The 22,821-nt window shown below is 40.0% G+C and overlaps 1 long non-coding RNA gene across 1 annotated transcript; it reads left to right on the top strand.

Moving 5' to 3' along the window:
• The first annotated feature begins 147 nt into the window (after positions 1-147).
• Positions 148-21,154, top strand: LOC148045329 (uncharacterized). Its single transcript, XR_015696564.1, has 3 exons — positions 148-377; positions 1,730-1,776; positions 20,912-21,154. It is a non-coding gene; the product is annotated as an uncharacterized LOC148045329 (long non-coding RNA).
• Positions 21,155-22,821: the final 1,667 nt, after the last annotated feature.

Here is a 22,821-nt window from a genome sequence, read left to right as displayed (position 1 = left end):
TCCTTTTGTTAAAGGCCTCCCGACAGGACAAAGCTTTCCAAGCCGCTGATTTACCAATCGACAAGCCGGCAAGAAACTCGGAGGCAGGGCTTCGCCGATGACGGCAGCCAATGAAAAACCACAGAACGCCCCAACTGCAGACTGGGATTTTTCAGGACTCCCGGACAAAGATGAAGCCGTAATAGAATTTGCCCTATGGCCGTGTTGATTGGTCCGTTGGTTGGAAGCCCGGGCTCAAGAGGCGGGTAGTGAGGAGACAGTTTAATGGATGTCACGTGATAACGGCAGAGACGGGTTCGACCGGACTGCGGCGGCGTGGGCGGGAGTTCGGCGACTTGTTTGATTCATTTGGGACTTTTGAAATTATTGTGAAGGAGGTAGCTGAAATATGATGATGATTAATGAATAATAATTACATGCATTACACACACACACACACACACACACACACACACACACAATTTTAAAAAATACTTGGTTGATAACCTAGGACGCTGGCAGCAACCTGTATCAACCATTAGCACCCGTCAGTGGTATTTGTGATGCATTTTTGACTATTCATCTGAGTTTCATGTTTAATGAATAAGGTATATAATAATAATAGTAATAATAATTATAAATAAATAAATAAACCAACAAACCAGCAGTGGTAATTCCAGTGGTAATTGGCACACTGGGTGCTATTCCAAAAGCACTGGAATTACATTTAAAACAGTTAAAAATTGACAAAATCACCATCAGTCAAATGCAAAAAGCCGCACTGCTTGGATCTGCACGCATATTAAGAAAATACGTTACGACGTCCTAGGCCCCTGGGTGGGACCCAACTAGTAACCAATGCCAAATCCGGTGAAACAACTGGCCGCTGTGATACAATTGTATAATAATAATCATCATCATAATCATAATAATCATAATCAAGAAAAAAATCACAAAATATCAGGACTTGCAAATTGAAGTTGAGTGACTGTGAAAAAGAAATTGTGTTTGTCCCGATTGTAATTGGAGCCCTTGCAGCAATACCTAAAGGGCTATCTCGCTATTTGAAAAATTTTAATTTATCAGACTTGAACATTCTGATTCTACAAAAAAAACGCCCTACTTGGAACAGCTTACGGTATATCCTTCGACGTTACCTTAACAGTTCCTAGGTCCTAGGTTAGGACTCGAGCTGTTGAGCTACCAACCAGCCCCAAAGGCTGTGAATCTCACCAAAGATTAACCACACAATAATAATAATAATGGCTGTTTTATTTCAGCAACATTTCACACCATCGTCTTTCCTGAAAAAAACAAAAAACCACCAGGCGCCCCCAGAAACAACATGACATAAAAAAGCTGAGAAACTCTTATTTTCTTTACTCTCAGATTATTTTCACTAAAGCAAGTCCAAACTGTTTTGTTTGGGTGTATGTGTGGATATGTGAAAACCAGCAAGACATTTTGGCAGAGAACAGACTCACTACACTCACTTTTGTAATAAGCTTTTAGTTAAGAAACAATGGTTTTGGGTAGCATATAATCCAAATCAGAAACTAACAATAAGTCAGTTTATTTGAAAAACATAGGTCACTATACTTGACATTGCTAAACAATGCATATAAATATACCAAATAACAGAAACAAATATTACTCTAAAATGAAAAGGAATTTATTTTCTATATAACTGCCAGACAGCTTCTGAATAAACTGAACAACTTGTATGATTGTTTTGTTTCTTTTTTGCCAGGAATTTACAACATTTCTACAGCAGGTGGCAACACATCATAATGTAAGGTACCAGCAAATTGATGGATGATCACTTGGAGCAAATAAAGTGATTGGAATGCATAATAAACCTTGAGAAAAAGCAATTGTAAACTAAGGGTTACTAAAGCATTGTTGATAAAGATTTTGTATCACTATCAAATAGGTTTTGTTCTTGTAATAATGCAAGTGTGGGGTTCCAGAAGATAATAAAGAACAGGAGCAAATGAATAGCACAGCTGTATATAATGCCAGTGAGATTACACACAATTACAATAAATATAAATCACTTCTCCTTTGAGAGGTTTGTGACCAGATAAATACATCATGATATTTTTTTCTTCATTCCTCCAATATAAATATATTGTATTTTTAATGTTTAAATCTACTGTACAGAAATGTTATTTCTTCCTGATGAATAGGAATTAATGCATTGATATATTTGTAATAGAAAAAGCTCCACTAATAAAATAGGCTTTTTCAAACGCCTATCAAATCATCAAGGAATTAGGGCAACGTTATAGGCTGCAAACCAGGAAAACTGGGAGAAAACATAGGTCTGAATATTTCTCCCTTGTACTCCTGTTGGTTCTGTCATCTGCAGTATCCTGTGGTCATTTGATTGCAATTTGTGACTTTCCCTATTTGCTTCCCACAAACAAAGTCATTGGGGAAGATGGCAGGAAGTTGCAGTCGCTCACATTCCCACTGTTTCGCCTGAGGACCCCACCTCTCCAGGTGAGAAGACATATTCCCAGCCCCATTCATATTAGACTAGTGTTCACCTACCGTTCCCACCCTTGTGCCTACCTGCACTCTGTAGCACTCACTGCTTGTGAACCACCTTGTGACCAGGACTTGCAACTTCCTGTTGGCTTCCCAATTAATTTTGCTTGGAACCTGGCAGGAAATTGCAAGTTGTGATCATGTGAAGTCCTCTCTTAGTGACGCAAGATCAGAGGTGGGTTTCTACCGGTTCGGGCAAACCGGTAGTGGTAATTTGGCCTGGGTTGCAGAACCATCAGTGACCCAGGCTGGCGATGCCCCTGAACCGGTCTCCCAGTCTCTGTGGCCATTGTTTTTTATTAGTCTTTCACGGTCTTCACACATGTGCAGAACAATTTACAGTGAACTGCGCACACACATGTGAAGCGAACAGATACCAACGCCAGTAGGAACCCACCCCTGCCCAAGAGCCGCACTTAAGTATGGCAACAGGAACTGTCAGGACTACCTGAATACTTAGCACAGTAGCAAGTGCTATTGATTGTGCCAAATTTCTTTCCCAAATAAGTGCATTTGAGAGAAGCAAACTCTTAAGGAATCACTATAGCAAAGCAAACTACTCTACACTTTTTTGTTCTCTACACAGAAAATTAAACAGTAAAAATATTTGCAACATCTATGCATTGTGAACTTTCACATTAAAACAAGCAGCTGGCTGGTGTGTTCTTACAGTGAGGGTAGCTTTCTCCAGTCTTGTTCCACGAGAGAGACAAACTTCCACTATTTCCAGCATGCATGACCAATATTTTTGGAAGACACCAGCTTCTCTTCATATCATTGCATCATTTCAGAAATAGTTCTACACTTGCTGTGCTTTGCAACCAAACTCATTTAGTTCAGCATGCATACTGTATAACAAAAAAAATATTGAAAAAAATTGGAACATTGAAAGCTCTGTAGACTCATGGGTGGACCATTTCCCACTTGATGGGGATTTGCCTTACTCTGCCTCTCACCTATTGGGTTCAGGCAATTGTCATTCTTCTTCCAAAAGTTCAGCAGCAGTGGTATCACACTGCAGTGCCATAATTGCAGTAAAGCCCTAATGGGTTTGTATCTCATAGCCACTGTTAGGGATAGAGGTTTATGTAAATAGACCATCTAAATATTAGTGGCCAGAAAATAATGGCATTAGAACATTCTGATTGGTGCTCTTAATTTACAATGTTTTTATTAGGGATTTGTGTATGTGTGTGTGTGCGCGCTCACGCAGTGCCCAGAATTGCACTCTGAGATGAATGGCTATACAAATAGAATAAATATCTTCCCTGTACAGTATTAAGCTGAGGCACAGTCTTTTTAATTAGTTTTTTTTTCCAGTTCACCTTAAAAAACCTGGAACTAGTGCCTGGATTCACACAGCTTGCTAAATCAAAAACCTAGGTTATCAAAACCTGGCTGGTGCTGTTTTCATAGAGCATACAATACTCAAAACAATCCATTTTTAAATGTGATAGCTTGGTTCCAGCAATACAGTAATACAAAGACTAGATTCCCATAATACACCAAATAGCCCCCCCCCCCTCCAATGCCATTGTACTCTAGCATAGTTTGTTGTGCAAATCTAGCCTGTGTGACTTGCAGCGTTGCAGATGAAAGGAGCAATGGACTGTAACTTACATACTAATTGTAAATGTGGCAAATGGGAACACGAATGTTCCCTTTGTCCCCTCCTGGTTTTCCCTTGCTTCTTCAGAATCATTTACTCCAAAAATTTGATTTTGCTGCTATCATTTACTCTTTCAAATTACAATGCAGATATGTAATAACTACAGATTATGACTTACTTGGGCTTCACTGTTGCTAATTAGCAGCTTTTTCTGGGCATGGCCATTGATGTATATACACTAATTCTATTACAGATGCATAATGTACTTTACAATTGGACTGGCAAGTAATGATGATTAGGCAGTGCGGCATTCTGGCTGTAGCTTGTAGGCTGCCATCCTTTCTTTCTGAGACTGCAGTTCTCTTTCTCCGGTCTGATTCATTCTGAGTCATACGCAACATCTTGTTGAAATGGAGCACTCATCAAAGGGGACTGTCGTGCCTGTTCTGCACCATTAGGTAATTGTATTTCTTCAAGAAATGTCTCTTGGGCTAGAATGGGGGAAGAAGTCTAAAGAAGAGTAGCCATTAGTAAGGGAGACTGCAGGCTCAAGTAAAAAAGAAAATAGACCCCCTGGAACAGAGAAAACCTCAACGTGACTAGGAATATGACTAATGCAATCATTTGGGTTGTCATGTTTTATTAGCACAAAAAACTCTGAGAAATCTGTCTTGTACGGGAAAGGAAGGAAGGACTTTAAAAAAAACCATTTGATAAATTATCATACAATAATAGCAACTCAATTTTTCAAGTGCTGGTTGTATTATGCCTGAACAATACCTTTCACGTCTGGGGCAGATGTATTCTCAAGCTTGAAAAAACTTCAAGCAATCTAGAAGGGCCATAAATAGAAAAGGAAAGACCTATATTGTGCCATGGCTAGATTTACACAACACACAAACCCTGAATTAACAAAAGAAAAGCTACATTCACATAAGGTGCTATGCCCAAATACATATGGCTCATTGTAATGCTTGATTCACATAACACGAATAACCACGAACAACTGAAATCCATTTTAGTTTGTCTATCATCCCTGCAAATTCCAGAAGAATTGTCCAGTGTCTACAGAGTACTGGATAACTTCAGTGAGGAGTGGGTGCAAAAAAAGATAGAAAATGGAACACAATTTCTTGGAAGAGAGCAGAATCAGCTGCCTGGCATCCTAAATAATAGGATGCTAGGCAGCTGCCACAGCAACTAAAATATCTTGGTAATTAAACAAAGCGGTTAAGTGTAATATCACATGACCACTTCAGTGATTGCAGTAGTTAAGTGGAGCATGGGGTACTTTGAGCTGAGGGAAGCCTGGTGGCCCTAAATGCTAACTACCCAACCAATTGCCATACATGGAGTCTTCAGACAGTTCAGGTGTACCAGCATGCACAAAGCTGCTGTGGTCTTGGATGCCTTCTGTCTGCTCCCTCTCGAGTCACATATAGGTGCCCTTGGTCAGCTCCAAGGTCCAGCAGCATGCAATTTACCTTTCCATTTTTTTGTAATTTCTGATGGATACACTCAGCTGATGCGAGGCACAGCTTTTCTACAGATGTTACCTCATTCCATTCTGCAAGTGGGCACTATTTTTGTAATCCCGTAGACCCCTTTAAAGTGACTCCCTTTTTGGAGGGGTTACCATTTACATCTGTTGGGGTTCGGCTCCAAGTGGGGAAAAAGACACTGGAGACATGGAGGCTGCTTGGAAAGATGGTTTTAATGGTGGACAGGACCACATGGTTTGAGTCCTGAAAAGAAAAGGTGATCACATGTTTCTATGTTGGTGGAGAAAAGAAGGGAAGGCAAGGAAGGAAGAGAAGCTGAGTCCCTGGTTTTATGCCCTCTCTGGCCTTTGATCTTGAGCTTGTATTCTGATTGGTTGTCAGACTCCCATGGGCCATGCAGGGGCAACTCTCTAGGCTGCGTTTTGAATCCAGGTTTGGTTGAGTTCTCAGATGCCATGTGGTCAGTTGGGTAAAAGGCCAATATTATCATGCCTTAATCCCATCACTCTGGAGCTGAAGGGGACAACTCTTTATTATGTAAAGTGGACTAGCTCAGGCTTTAATGGCTCATTGACAAAGGATGGGCAGGAAGCTGCAGGAAGCTATTCTGTCTTTTAAAACATGTTTTTTCCTTTTCACATCCAGAGAAATATTCTGCCTTTTCAATATTTCCTAGGATATTTCATTTTTCTGGGAATGGGCTGGGTGATAACTTCCTTCACATCATAAATGAAACCAGGTTGCCAATCACCCAAAATATGGTCATATGACCATTGGAAGTAGTGCAATATTTTACAGCTTCTGGAAGTACTTTATGGGCTGTAAAGCATCCTTTCTGAGGCCACTGTAACTACAACCAATTGCTAAGCAACTGGTCATAAATTAAGCACTACCTGTACAGTAAGAAAAGAGTGTCTCAGTGGGAAACAGTACCTGGCTGACTTTATCAGAACTGGAAAGTTAAGCAGGACCAGGTCTTGATTAGACCACAGTACCAACAAGTACCAGGGCTTTAAGTTAGATGAGGAAATAGAAAAACATCACAGAAAAAGAAAATGACAAATTATCTTCATTCCATAGCCAAACAAACCATGGATATAGCCTTGAAGTCACTTTAAGTCAAGTAAGTTTCGATTTGGTAATGACCTGAACCTAATTTTGGAAATTTGACGCTTATAAAAAAAATGGTGCGGAAAGGGAAATGTGCTGCAAAAAAATGTTTGTGAATTTTTTGGTCACAACCTGATTTGGTTAAGGTCAGAAGGTCTCGGTCTCTCTCTCGGTCTCTCTCTCTCTCTCTCTCCATTTGTTTTTTGTCATATTTGGATTTAGAGCAGGTTTTGTATGTGTATATCTATAGCTGTATGTATGTATGTATGCATGTATGTATGTATGTATGTATGTATGTATACAGACACACACACACTCGTAAGATGACTTTTTAAAGAAAATAAATAAATATATGAAAGCAAAGTGAGCTTATTTTTCTGTTGAAGGTACACAGCTGAAAGTCTGTAATTATACTGCAAGTTTATCCATATCTACGCAAACATAAACTATTAATGAACTTCTATTAGATAAATGTTTATGCAGTGTCAGTCATAACCTATTTTATGTGGCTATCAACATAGGTTTCATCTGCTGCCATCATGTAAACATTATTAATAGACACAGCTAGCCAAAACAGAGAACTGATTCCTAGTAATTATCCTGAACCAGATGGTTTAAATTCATCAATCCATTCATGAATGCCGCTGGATTGCGTCCCACAAAATGGTTTGCCACAAGCCGTTTTTTCTTGATAAGATAACACTGCAGAGACATTGTGGTGTGGTCTCCATTGGGATACATCAATTTATTAGGCAATATTCTTCAGTTTTAGTAACTTGCTGAAACCAGATGGTTACTCAGGATCTGTAAAAGATCTTTGCTGTCTGTTTTAGCATTATAACAGACAGTTGGAGAAATAATGACACAATAAGCAAAAATATAGAGATTATTTCTTAATTGGATATTTGGTACATATTATCCTTTGTTTTGACACTCTTAGTAAAGCAGAGTTCAGGGTACAAATAGATAGTGAAATCTGCCTCAAAGATGGAGTACCTGCCAAATCTAGGAAAACTGATCCAGAGATATCCGAAAGTGTTTGATTGTAAGAAAATACTTTGCTGAAAGAACTATTTCAGAGAAATCCCCTGTTCCCACCTAAACTATTAATTTTTAGGCATGGATGAACATTAGTAAAGGTAAAGGTTCCCCTCATACATATGTGCTAATTGCTCCCGAGTCTAGGGGGCGGTGTGCAACTCCATTTCAAAGCCAAAGAGCCAGCACTCTTTGAAGATATCTCCATCAGAGGTGAGATTCAGCAGGTTCTGACCAATTCTGGAGAACTGGTAGCAGAAATTTTGAGGAGTTTGGAGAACGGTAGATACCACCTCTGTTTGACCCTGCCCCCATCTATTCTCTGCCTCCCGAGTCCCAGCTGATTGGGAGGGAATGGGGATTTTGCAGTAACTTTCACCTGGAGTGGGGAGGGAATGGAGATTTTACAGTATCCTTCCCCTACCACACCCATCAATTCACACCACGCCCACCAAGTCACGTCCACAGAACCGGTAGTAAAAAATTTCAATCTCACCACAACACTTCCTGTGTTGGCAAACCCTTTTGGCACCGAGTGCCGAAACAGGAGTGTGCACGCAGGTGTCCAGTGTGCATGCACGCACTGGAAAGATGATCTTTTGGTTTCTGGCACGCACATGAGCACCGGCCAACTGATCTTTGTGCACACATGCGTGCCAGAAACCGGAAGACCAGGTGGCCGGTGCATATGTACGTGCTGGAAACCGGAAGAGCAGCTGCCTGGTGTGCATGCAGCCAGATGGCTGCTCTTCCAGTTTCTGGTGCTCCCACATGCATAAAGACCAGTTGGCTGATGCGCCGGAACCCGGAAGAGCAAGGGGCAATGGCTTGCATGCCCAGAGATATGGCTCTGTGTGTCACTTCCAGCACACGTGCCATAGGTTCACCCTCACAGCTATAACTGTAGAACATCCAGTCAATGGGCTAATAAGGAAACAGGGAAGTATATTTCCATATCTAGAAGGTACATATCAAGGAAAGTTGGTCTATTTAGTCTAGAATTTCTCTCTGCCTTGAAATTGAAGAAAACATGATGTAATGATGTATTTTTGAATGGTTAGTTTGGACAAGAATAGGTAATGAGATAGAACTGTCATTCAAGTTACAATGTCTTCTTTGAATTCATTGACTGAGGGACAATTGACTTGCCTCATTATGAAATCAAACGATATGTGATGTATACAGGACATACTCCTTCAAAAAGCAATGTGAAGTGAAATTAACAGAAAACCCAAACATGAAAAATATTATAGCTCACCCCAAGAGGTCATATACAGAATTTCTTGCATGGGAATAAATCGTAAAGGAAAATTAGTTCTATTCTACTTAACTCTTTAAAAGGCAAAACTTGGGGATCTATTTTAAAAAGATAAATTATGAGAACATTTTTGTAGCTTGTAGTAGAATCTGATCAGTCCTTTGTTTGAATTCAGTTCACATTGTCTTCTCATGGGCTATAAAGAGGTACGCTCTGTTCCAGAACAGTAATCACAATCCATTAAATTCTACTCCCTGTAGTCTTTGTTCCCAGTTACATTTCATAGAGTAGATCTCTGTGTGTGCGTGCTGCAGAAACAGAAATTTGTTCCCAAATGTTCACATAAGAAGCTGGCAGAATTATTACAGGGGTTTTACTTCTATTTACATGACATTTGGCTTAACTGTAGTCGTTTTAATAAAAACTAAAAAGATTTTACTCCTCACTAAAGAAAAAACAAGCAAAAATGTATAAACATGATACTTTAATAAAGTTAGTTCCTCAAGAAGATGTAAACTTAGTAACATGCAAAAAAGTTTATTTTGCCTGGGTTCACTTCATACACAATATGCTTAATGGATCAATGGCAGGGCAAAGGTATTGTGCAAATATAATACAATCAGCAGTGGGCAAGAGAAGATTAATTTCATTTTGTTTGGGGTTAAACCACTTTTACTTAGTGGTCTGCAGTGTGAGCACCATCATTCAGCCTAAAGTTGGATAATTTTAAAACATGAGTAATCATTCTTCCAAGAAATTGATCTGGAAATAAACTGCATGAAAAAAGACAGACTCCCATTTATAGAAGTCACTGGCAGAATTCCTCTCAATTTCAAACCATGCCTGCTTAGCACTAATTACTTGTAACATCAGACACATTGTTGCCTGCTTGTCCACTGGATAAGGTGTGAATCAATAGTGGGATTCAAAAACTGTTACTACCTGTTCTGTAGGCATGGCTTAACCCCCGAGGCGTGGCTTGGTGGGAGTGGCAGGGGAAGGATACAGTAAAATCTCTATTCCCCCCACACTCCAGGGGAAGGTCCCCATTCCCTCCCTATCAGCTGGGACTTGGGAGGCAGAGAGTAGATGAGGGTGGGGTCAGTCAGGTGGTATTTATCAGTTCTCCGAACTACTCAAAATTTTCGCTACCGGTTCCCTAGAACTGGTCAGATCCTGCTGAATACCACCTCTGGTGTGAGTGCTGTAGTGAAGCCTTGTAAGAATATTGAGTTGATTATTGGTTTTTAAGATCTAGTATTGTCACAGATTTACCTTGGTCTCTTGAACAAACAGCAGAAACTATGCCTGACATTTGTAAAAAGATACAGTCGTAACCAAATGGAATTATAAAAAGAAGCCTAACCTCCAGAAAGGGAGAAAAAGGCAGTTAAATTGGAGAAAAAAACCATCACTGAACTGGCCATAGTAGATGAAGACAAAGGGGGAAAAGAGCATAGCACAATATCTTTCCTTATTGGGAAGATGAATGTGTTTTGATAATGCCGCTGATAACTTGACAATATATAAACACAGAATTGAATATTTTTTAAGGAATAGAGATGGTTATTGAAAAGTGCTTGTTTTACTGAGATTTATTGAAGGAAAGGCATAACTTTATTAAAATACTTAACTCTTTCATGAAAATTATAATACTTCAGCTTTCTAGAAATAGGAAAAAGAATGTAGGGACATTTGATAACAAAACCTCTATTGATTACAAAGCATTTTCCAGATTTCATAAGTGCAAGCCAAAAGAAGGAAAGTTCATTTGCAGCATATGCAACCAAATTTAAAAAACTGTCCAAACATTACAAATTTGGTGAAAAGTTAAATGATATATTAAGAGTTTGACTAATTTGTGGAGTTTTGAAAGAAAACATTAAAAATAGATTCTTAATAGAGATAAATGTATCATTTAAAATCGTTACCTCCAAGGTAACTACTGCTAGACATACAACAGAATGGCATTGAGGATTTTTTTGTTACCTTATGCATAGAAATAGAGGAAAATTCCAGTGTTTCTCTCTATAACAATGGGTCTCAACCTTCCTAATGCCGTGACCCTTTAATACAGTTGAAGCCTGTGATCACCTTTTCTGTTCAGGACTCAAGCCATGTGGTCCTGTCCACCATTAAACCATCTTTCCAAGCAGCCTCCATGTCTCCACTGTCTTTTTCCCATTTGGAGCCGAACCAAAAGGACATTTCTTTCAACAATTGGCACCCCAAAAATGGGATTCCAAGCTAGCCTAACCAATGGATATGGCCCAGGTAAGCCTCCCATGCCAGCACAGACCCCATTGAGTCTGTGGGTGGAGTTTATCTTGGCATAGCCATTTGGAACTAGGTTTTAAAGGGGTTTTGAGTTTGAGTTCAAAGGCTGCCTGGAAAGAGGGTGAGTACCTCTAAATTTTAATTCTCTAAAATTTAATTTTAAAGCATGGCAAAACATGGGAAATGTGTGTATGCCTGCATGTGTGTGAGTGATAAAATCTTTCTCCCAATCACAGCTGGATCTTGGTTCCTCTGTGTGTTTTACCAAGAGAGTCTGGAAAGTAGTAGGGTCAGGCCAGAGCACAGGACCTTCTGTTAAGGAAAGGGGAGAGAGTGTGTGAAAATGGATGGAAAAATGAATGAAATTTTTGTTGTTGTTGCTTTTGTCCAGTGAAAGCAAAAAAAAGCAAAGGCCCATGATGCGTAAAGAGAGAAGGAGGTGCTGGTACTCACTGCAGAGGGGCAGAGGTCCTTCCCAGATCACCTTGTTGGATCCGGAAAACCTTAGCGGAATTCCCTACGAGGAAAGGGGCCGAATACTTCAATGAGGGAATTGAAGTCCTTCCTGGAATCCACCCCCCCGAAAACATATGGTGGGTCACATGGCTAAGCCAAAGTGAGCCCTACATGTAAAGGCTCATGGGAAGTGTTAGCTCGTGGGTGACAGAAATTTCCCTTGGAGATTTCCTTGAAGCCTCGCATGCCAGGCACATGCCTATCTTGGTTGGCATGGAGAGCAAGGAAACTGTGGCAAATGGGCTTTGCTGAAAGTTGATACAGGAAAACTAATTTGGCTACATGAAGGTACTTAAAAGAAAAGAGAAAATGTTGGGTTTTCCCCCTCTTGTCTGTTTGTCTCTTTCTCTGTTTTCTAAGGAACCACGTGGTTTGTTTGTTAAGATTTGTGCCTTCCCTAATTTAACAGATTTGTGATGGGAATTACTAGGGTGTGTAAACCTGAGAGTTCTCTTTTTTCCCCTCTTATTTTCTCCTTGTCCTTGTGTATATGTGTGTCTAAGTCTTTGTGCACCCTCGAGGTAATTGTAACTATAAAATGGTTCCAATCCAAAAAGACAAGAATTTTAAATTGTTCAAAAAATTTTTGTATGTGAAATTAATTTACACAAGCAGTCTGATTACAGTGCAAATGTGAGTATGTTGATGGTAAAAGTTGGTGTGAATGTACTCTGATTCCCTTTCATATAAAGAAAGAGTAAGTTGCAAGGTTATTTAATGGTATGTGTGTGTATGTATGTGTGTTACCATTTCCAAACCTGAAGGGAGTGTGAGATCCTCTAATAATAGTACAAAATGGAGCTCATTGGCTTCTGAAAAAGCTTCCTGAAATACCTACCGTGTTTCGGCAAAAATAAGGCAGGGTCTTATTTTATTTTGACCCACGAAATATGGCCTTGGTTTTATTATCGGGGGGGTCTTATTATTTTGGGGGTGCAAGAGGCAGCAAGCATGGGACTGCATGTCCTGTTGCCCCCATCAACTCCCCTCCATGTTCTTTGCACCAGCCGAGCGGCTGGCCGGCACTGCTTTACCGTGTCCTGTCACCACCCTGCGTCAGTTTGGGCTTTCTTTGCGAGGGGGACAATCTGGGGAGTGAGAGATTTAGGAAGCCTACACTGGCGTGGGGCAGTTTCTCCAGTGAAGCGTCTGATTCATTCCCAGGGGTGAGCATTTTGCCTCCTCTCTGCCTTGGCTTGAAAGCTGCAGAGGTAGCCTGCCATGCCTGGCGAAAGAGGGGGGAGAGAAGAGACGAGAAGAGAAGCCATGTCTCTCTCCACACCTTTCTCTTCTCCTCCACCCCACCTGCCATCCCTCACGCTAAAGAGATGGTGGGGAAGGGAAGCAGCCTGGATTCTGTTAGCATTGGGGTGTGGTGGGAGGAATTGGGCTGCGAGAACTGCGTCCTACCCAAGTCTTGCAGCTCCATTGTGTTTCTCGCTGTTTTGTCCAGGGAAGCACCCTGTAAAAAAAAATCTCACGAGTTCAACTTTTTCAGCATCTCAGCCCTTCCTTCTCTTTTTCTCCACCAACATTGAAGCATGTGATCACCTTTTCTGTTCAGGACTCAAGCCATGTGGTCCTGTCCACAATAAACCATCTTTCCAAGCAGCCTCCATGTCTCCAGTGTCTTTTTCCCCACTTGGAGCCGAACCCAGAAGGACACTTCTTTCAACAGCAATGTACAAAATGATGCAAAAAAGCTTTCCCAGAAAGCAAAAGAAAAAAAGTGACATCAGACACAGTACTCTCTTGGTACAATCAACCACTTATCAGTGGAATTGTGATGTCTCACTATATGACACTTAAGTCACATTGTGAAAGATAGCAGTGAATGGCAACTAAGAAGAAAAATAATGCACCAAATAGAAGCTGAGGTTTGCTTTGAGTGTTAAATGCATAAACAGAAAGTAGTTTACTCTCATCTACTACAGTCCATATTTAATCCACAAAAAGATATCCTGCTTACAGCGTCTGCTCAAATATACCACATTAGGCTTTGGGTATTTTTTGAAGGTGTTGGAAGAAATGTCAATCTGGGTTCAATTCCAAGTGGGGAGAAAGACACTGGAAACATGGAGGCTATTTGGAAAGATGGTTTAATGGTGGACAGGACCACATGGTTTGAGATCCTGAGCAAAGTGAGCACATAGGTGATAGATTTTTACCCTATCTTGGGTCCCATCTTGGAGCTTCCTGTCCCTATGTAAGAAATGTACTCTGATTGGCTGTCAGACTCCCATGGGGCCATGCAGGGATAACTTTGTCTTGAGTCTGGTTGAATCCTGCTGGGTGATGGTAATGACGAGGTTTGGGGCAATTCCCATTATACCTTAATGGCTTTGTGCTGGTTTGGATCTTGAGTGAGGGCTAATCCTATCATGTCCTGAGGGCCATTTCTTTTGTGTTGTAGATAAGCTGGCCCAGCCAACACTCCTTTAGGGTGTTGAAAGAAATGTCCTTCTGGGTTCGGCTCCAAGTGGGGAAAAAGACACTGGAGACATGGAGGCTGCTTGGAAAGATGGTTTATTTGTGGACAGGACCACATGGCTTGAGTCCTGAACAGAAAAGGTGATCACATGCTTCAATGTTGGTGGAGAAAAGAGAAGGGAGGCCTGAGATGCTGAGTCTCTGGTTTCATGCCCTCTCTGGCCTTTGATCTTGACCTTGTTTTCTGATTGGTTGTCAGACTCCCATGGGGCTATGCAGGGGCAACTCTCTAGGCTGCGTTTTGAATCCAGGTTTGGTTGAGCTCTCAGATGCCATGTGGCGAGTTGGGTAAAGTGCCAATATTATCATGCCTTAATCCCATCCCCCTGGAACTGAAGGGGAGAACTCTTTATTATGTAAAGGGACTAGCTTGGCCTTATTAATGGCCCATTGACAAAGTGGGGATGGACAGGAAGCTACAGGCAGCCATTCTGTCTTTTAAAACATGTTTCTTTCTTTTCACATCCAGAGAAATATTCTGCCTTTTCAATATTTTCTAGAATATTTCATTTTCCCAGGAAAGGGGTGGGTGCTAACTTCCTACAAAGGCAAAGCTACGAATAATGTTCAAAAGGAATATAGTCAAACAAATAGGCTAATTGCTTTGTTTGTTGTTGGAAGGTTAAAAAAAATGTGAAAAATCCACATCAGATTAAATAAATAGTACCTGATATGGTTGCGTCTTTAAATTTAATATTTGGGTTATCTCTAATAGCATTTCTCCCTAAAGTAGATACCTAAATAGTGAATGTTTCATAGTCTTCAGTACCTCCACACGCACCAAGTATTCCTATTTGCAGTGACAGTCCTATTTTATCCTATTTTAATACAAAACCCACCACAGCATTTCTTTAAAATACAAAGGCAAAAGCATACTAGATATAATAGGCTCTGTATCTTGGGGTAGAGGAGTCTGGCATACCGAATCAGGTTATTGTTGTCAGTAGTTGATTAAGCATGACTACAAATGTATATTGTTACTCAATTATTTTGGACAGCTCATTAGACTCATTAGAATTAGTTCTTTTAGAAGTTTCAGCAAAGCAAGCTGCATATAAAGCTTATATTTTGTTTGATCAGTAGGAAAGACAGAACATCTTACCAGGCTTTTACTGGTAAAATAGCTGATGAGATATTACACAATTCCTAGGAAAAATAATTGGGAACTTTTGACCCAATTAATGTGATTATGTTTTGCTAAAAAAACCATTGAGAAAAAGCTCTGACTGGATTAAGGTCAATGTGAATAATGGAACTAGACCCCTGAAAAAAAACCTTTGCATATTAAGAATGTTGTTCTCAGAAGGGACCCCCCCAGGCCTCATTCAGCAGAAGGAGTAGAAGGGGCCACGTATACAGCAGGACTGAGCACAACATAGTGTATAAACAACGTATAAACCATTATTTTTGTGCCATTTTCCAGCCATTTTCAGTACTATTTTCACAATTGAAGACTGGTTTCATGTGTGTCTTTGCCAATACAAAGTCTTGCTTCTATAATACCTGTTATAAAATATACTATAACTATTTCAGTTCTGACTATAATTGGCCAATGTTAAAAGAAGAGAAATTTTACAAATAGTACTTTGATTGCATTTCTTTAAATTAAAGGTTTGACTTCAAAGCAGTTTAATTTGTGCTTCCTCCATACTGTGAACTTGAATACTTTCTAAGTCCTGATTACGACTTTCTTTTTTCCTTTTACCATACGGGATCTATTCAGCCATGAAGTAGGTATGCAAAAAAATATTTCAATCATTTATTACAGTAGTGCACCAGCTGTTTCTGGGAAAATAAAAGAAGCATGTGTGATCTCAAGCATGGATTTGATTCATATATTACTAACCTATAATTGGTTTAACTATTTTTAATTGAATAAACTCCAACTGGCCATAAATCACTGTTTGCAAACAATACTTAGTAAGTGACAGGCTACATCATGGTGTGCCATAGTGCATTAATTCCATTGTATTGGATCAACTAGAAAAAAGAAGAAAAAACAGGTTGCAAGTTAAATCTAATTCACTGTGTGATGTCAGTCAACCACAATATTTATGGTTTAAAAGGTAAAGCTTCCCCTGCACATATGTGCTAGTCGTTCTCAACTCTAGCGTGGCAGTATTCATCTCCGTTTCCAAGCTGAGGAGCCAGCGCTGTCCAAAGACATCTCCGTGGTTATATGGCCAGCATGACTAAATGCTGAAGGCACACAGAGCACTGTTACCTTCCCACCAAAGTGGTTCCTATTTTTCTACTTGCAATTTTATGTGCTTTTGAACTGCTACGTTGGCAGAAGCTGGGACAAGTAATGGGAGCTCACTCTGTTACGAAGTGCTAGAGATTCAAACTGCTCAACTGCCAACGTTTTGATTGACAAGCTCAGACAGATAGACAGATAGCACACACACACTGGGTAACAGGCTGAAAATTATGCTGTTTGATTTTGACTGACTATTCATAAGCTAAAATCTTTAAAATAGGATAGCAACTGTCTCACTCAAGAGAATTGAGTGGGGTTCCTATATTTTTCTAATAATTCTTCTCTGTATTATTCTTTCAGGAAAATAAATATAGTGTCCAATGACTGGTACTAGCTTGAATCATAAGTCTAATAGCATCCTGAATGCTAAGGCATCTACATAATGGGATACTTCCTGGAACTATTCTACTTTTTTTCTCTCTGAATCAGGGTTGGACAATTAATTTTCCCAAGAGACCACATGAGTAACCGTGTGATTGTTGTGGAGGCTGCAGATGCTCCCACTCCCTGCTGATGCCCTGTCTCACCCCACCTCCAACACCCTGCCCCAATGCCTGGCTTTTGCCAATGCTGTCTCTCCACCACTGCCAATGCCATGGTTTGACAGGGACAGTCAAAGAGCCAGATGTGGCCTGTGGGCTGTGAAATGCCCACTTGTTATATTGTCTTGCCTTTTCCCCTCTCCTGTTGGAGAGCAAAATTGGAATTCTTCATATCACAAGTGGAGAAATGCAAGTAAGGAATGGACCCATGTATTATTGAATTCCAATTCTATCAGCTGTAGCCATCAAGTCCAAAGTTAACTTGTAGATGGCCACAATTCTGTGTATCCTGTCACACAATACTTTTATGTGAACCACCCTGCATAGTCAGATAAGAGTGGGGATTTTCTCTAGATCTTCAGCAGGAGAATCAAAGATTTATGTGAAAACTTATGTAGAGGCATTTTCCAAATACCGAAGTCCTATGAATTTGGCTTCAATCATAACTTCAGATTGGATTCACTCCTCCTACGAGGATACAGTTCACTGAATTGTATTGTGTTGAAGAAAACTAAACGGGCTGGGTTAACTTGACATGCTAAGTCAAAGCATCATTTATAAACTTCCACAGATGGCTTTGCATTACATATAAGCATAACCAAACAAATCATATCATGGCTTAAACTGTTGGCCTGTATTTCCTAACTGAAGGACCAAATACCAGTTTGTTGTGGTAGTAAGCTAATGGTAACATACCAGAAAATCAGTGCTGGGTTTAAAAAAATTTTAGAACCTCTTCTGTAGGTGTGGCCTGCTTTGTGGGAGTGGCTTGCCGACCATGTGACCGGGTGGGAATGGCTTGCCAGCCATGTGACTGAGTGGGAGTGGCTTGGCAGTCATGTGACTGGATGGGCGTGGTCAACTTGTAAAATGTGGTGAAACTCACTTAACAACGCTCTTGCTTAGCAAGCAAAATGTTGGCTCAGACACTCTGGCATTTGAAGCACACAAGCCTTAAAGCTGTCAAGTTACAAGACCCTTACACCCCTAACCCTTTAGAAAAAAATATCCCAGGAGTGTTCAAACTTGACAGCTTTAAGACTTTAGATATGACTCTTAGAGGTGGGCGGGGCAATTGGTGAGCCAGCCAATCGGTGAGTGGTGGGCGGGGCAAGTGTGGTACGGACAGGCAGGGGGAGGGAGCTGGAACCAGTTCTAAACGGCATGGTAGATTTGTGGAACCTCTTCTATAGAAGAGGTTAGAACTGGCAGGAGCCCACCCCTGCAGAAAATTGGCCAACAACTAGATGGAGAACCCCCCCCACACACAAACTCTACTCCTCATTGCTATTTTATTGACATTTTTGTAGCCCAAATCTAGTAGCCCTAAATCAGGGGTGTCAAACTTAAGGCCCATCTGCTGAATCCAGCCCCTGGGTGCTTAGATCTGGCCCATGGGGCCTTCGTGGAAACAGCAAACGTTTGGCCCTTAGTGCCTCTGCCAGCGAAAACAGAGCTCAGAGCCCTGACACTAGTGAAGTTGAGCTGGCCATGCCCACCCTGGCCATGCTCAACACTGCCCCCCAAGGTCAAACACAACCCTGATGCGACCCTCAATGAAATCAAGTTTGACACCCCTGACCTAAATGAATTCCATTTTGGGAAATTACCGGATAATAATTACAGAAGTTTCATTTTACATTTGGTAAATTGTTTCCTAACTTTCTAGTGACAAAGAAAACTGTTTGAAATCTAACTCCACTCAGAGACAGGTTTGGTTTGCCTCCTGAGTCATAAGAGAATGCAAAACATTTTTCTTCACAGCAGTGATTGCATATTGTATGAGTTACGATGAATCCTGTTACTGATTGGCACAGCATGAACCAGTCTAAAAGAACAAAAGCTGCCTTCCCACTGCTTGCAAGTTTCTGTTTCTGAAGTTAACATCCCTATAAAGAAAAGCTATTTAACCCACAAATCTCACGAGTGAGATGGATTGCAGCAGCAGAGGCTTATCTCTTAACTAAGGCCACAGTTCTAATCAGGATTTTTCTTTTTAAATAGCAGCCTTCTAATCTTGTCCATAATCTACTGTTTGAACGTATAGTAAAACCACCTATTGCTCTCCAGCTGTATTGGAATACTTCTCCCAATCCCAAGTCAACATGACAATTGGCAGCATGAAACTCTATAGTGGAAACTTATACATGTAACAGACGTGTATGAAAACTACTCACTCTAGGCCAGTGAATGGGAAAGGTGAAGAGAAACAGTACAAGCTGGCTGGCTGGAAAACTGACCAGAAAGACAGACACACAGTAAGAGTGTGGTTTTTGCAGAAGTCTCCTATATTAGGCCTTCAAGCCCTTGCTGGCAATGAAATATTGCACTGAAAGATAGGAAATATTTGTTACATGTACAAGTTTTGCACAGCTTTTCTTCAGATGTTAGTACAGTCCTTTGGATCTTAATTTCTATAGAAGGTAGCAAATGGGAAATACTGGTATTCTTTAAGAAAGAAAAATAGACTTTCTGCTTATGGATTATATAGATCAGTGTTTTTCAACCTTTTTTGTGCAAAGGCACACTTTTTTCATGAAAAAAATCACGAGGCACACCACAATTAGAAAATGTTAAAAAAAATTAACTCTGTGCCTATATTGACTATATATAAAGTAATTCTCCCACGGCACACCTTACACTATGTCACGGCACACTAGTGTGCCGCGGCACAGTGGTTGAAAAACACTGATATAGATGATGACAGTTGTTTTATGCTGGATTTTTTTTTTTTGAGAAGATGTTAAAAATGTGGTTCGAGGACAGCAGGTGATCTGCGGAAGCAACTTTTTTTGCAGCCTCCAGATCTCTCTAAAATAGGTCGGCTAAACAGTTTGGGCACTCTTTTCTGGTTTTTTGTGGTTTGGGTGGTTTAAAGTGCAAAACAAGTACCTTAATTATTGTGAAGTTTTAACTTTAAAAAAAACTCACCCCTCCAACAATTAGTCCAATACCAGCCATCACACAGAGTCAAATATGGTCCTTGTATTCTCAACTTTTGTGTTCCTGGATGAGAGGAATAATCTAACAGGTAGAAAAAGGAAACCTGGATCCGTTACACTAACCAGGTTGACAGTTGAAAGAGGTTGAGTAGGGCATCAGGTTGGGGATGGCTGTACAGGGATATTTGGATGCTGGACCGCTGGGAAGAAATGGCAGACTGAAGATGGCTGAGCAACAAGTGGAGCCAATGACTGTAGTGGAATAAAAGTGAGTGAGGAGACACAAGTTAGTGATCTCTGGAGGATTTATAGCTTTTTAGAGCTTTGGGAGACAAGGGAATAACAATCTTGCTTAAACTGCTGTTAGCATCTTTGAAAAAACATATTTGCACACTTCCTTTTCTGTTATAAGAAACCTTTAGATCAACATGTTTTACAGCATTGGGTGAGTTTCCTTCAATCCTTAGTGAAACAAGTTTTAAGTACAAGTTTAAGAACTTTAGAAAATTGGAATTAACAGCAAAAGGGTGATTAAAATTTTGATTTTAGAAAGTTACACATGAACTAGGGGTCCAGATAAATTTGAAGATTAAGAATCTCCCCATGGAAAAGTACTTTGGTTTTGATTTAAAACAAAATAAACAATATATTATTTTGAAGATTGGACACTAGAGGGAACTACAGGGAACTAAAGATTACAGTTAAAGGAAGAAAACACTTAAACTTGATTTACAGTTACATCATGAAGCAAAATATTTTAATATTAAATATATTGAAATATATTTTTGACCAATGCACCAAAAGGTTAATTTTAACAATTATCTGCTCCTTGTAGGTAAATTATGTTTAAAAGATGTTATGGAAGATGAACAGATTCTACCTGACAAGATTGAAACTGAGTTGGAAGTGGATTTAAAAATAGCAGGCTATGGAAAATACATGGAAAATGATGTTGCATGGATACGCAAAAAAACCCAACTGATGCCCTAATAATTAAAAGGAATATACAAGCAACAAACCAACCGACAGGTGCAGGAAACCAAGATCAACACGAGTAATTGTTCCATAGTATTTTATTTATTGCCTAATGGACAGAATTTTGCTAGACTGAAGGACAGTCTGCATAACTATATGATGAATGCTATGATGAATTAGGGAGGATCTTGCATAACAACAATTCAAGTCTCTTTATCTCGCCTTCCCGTAACTCAGTGCCAGATTCCACTACACTATTAGAGTGACCTTGATAATTTTCCTATATTAGATTTAAAAAAGAAGCTTGTTAACATTTTGAAAATTTTTGTGAAAAGTGACAAAGAGAAAACATTTAAAAAATCAAGTTCTACAATATTATTTGAAGGGAGTAAAGATTGATAGAAGTAAAAAGCAGGAATATAAAGTTAGTTTATTTGATCAAAGTTAAAATAGATATGTTGTTATCTCTGGTAACAATGGACTTTTGCTGACATCAGGACTGAAATGATGCTTTGTGCATTATGGAGAGATGGGACATGGAAGAAGAGATCGTTTGCTGTATTTAAATAGTGGTGATACATTAGAAGAATAAAATTGTTTATTCTTATTGTAAAGGTGGGAAGTTACTTCTTTAAATGGGAGTGAGGGTGATCCTGTCTCCTTTCCTTGTTCTGAGAGAAATTATGAAAAGATGGTTCATATGCCTGCTCCTTGTTCCATCATGATAGATCTCTGTTCTGGCCCCCTCCTCCGTCCAGTAACGAAAGCTGAGACAAGCTTAAATGGAATGTACTTTAATAGCAAGAAACCAAAACCTCGGTGGCTGAAAGCCAAGCATAACAAACAGATAAGGACCTTGGCAGCAACTCAGACCAACCTTGGCAGCAATCCAGCCTGTCAAGTTAGTTACAAAAGTTCTCTTTAGTCACTGTGTTGACTTCTGCAAGAGGGGTGTGTGCACAACAGTCTTTTTATAGTCTGGAGAGGAGCCTAATGACCACCAGCTGAGTGCAATTACCTCCTGTACTTGCGTAACTATTCCTGACGCCTATTAGCTCTTTGATTCCAGCCATCCAGGAACAACTCACTGCTGGCTTCTGGATCATTCTCCCTTGTCTCCTCCTGACCTGGTGGCCAACCAGTCTCTCTGCGCCCTGCCCAGGGTCCTCCACATCCTCCAGAGCCGACTCATAGGGCCCCTCGCTGTCGGAGTCTGGTGGCAGCTCCAATGGCTCCTGCTGTGCCACAACAGATCTCTATGGACCCATCTTCATTTTTCTATTGCTGCCACGTTCACTGACGCAGCCAGAAAATTAAAAAATGGACTTTCAAGCTTCACTTTCTCTGTCTCTAATATAAATACTGTTCTGAAGGTCAGATCTAAACCAATAATAAAGATAATAAAATAGGCAGTTTAAATCAATAGGAAAGCTTGATTTAAAAACAAGGATTGGGAGCATTATAGATATAAATTCAAACATTTTCCTAATTTGCATTCAGATGCTTGGAGTTTATTTATTAGCTTTTAAAACTCTTACAGCTCTTGTTTCTGACTTTTTTATTTTCTTGAAGCAAAATGTTTTCTTAGTTGCTGACGAAAGAAGTGTAATAACAGTGATGGAGGCCTGGAAGAGAATGTTCTGAGGGGGGAAAAAAATCAAAGGAGTCAGGAAAAGGATTCCTGCCTCAAATACAAGGAGAAATTGTTCTCAGTTGAAGTTATAATATTCAAAGTGTTAATGCCTTTAGTTCCCCATAAGATATGATTTG

This window comes from Thamnophis sirtalis, unplaced genomic scaffold, assembly GCF_051295495.1.
Source record: "Thamnophis sirtalis isolate CommonGarterSnake01/CBP01778 unplaced genomic scaffold, rThaSir2_p1.2 scaffold_5, whole genome shotgun sequence".
In the NCBI taxonomy this organism is placed as follows: domain Eukaryota; kingdom Metazoa; phylum Chordata; class Lepidosauria; order Squamata; family Natricidae; genus Thamnophis; species Thamnophis sirtalis.
The sequence above is the reverse complement of the archived record's forward strand: the minus strand, read 5'-3'. Positions and strand labels throughout refer to the sequence as shown.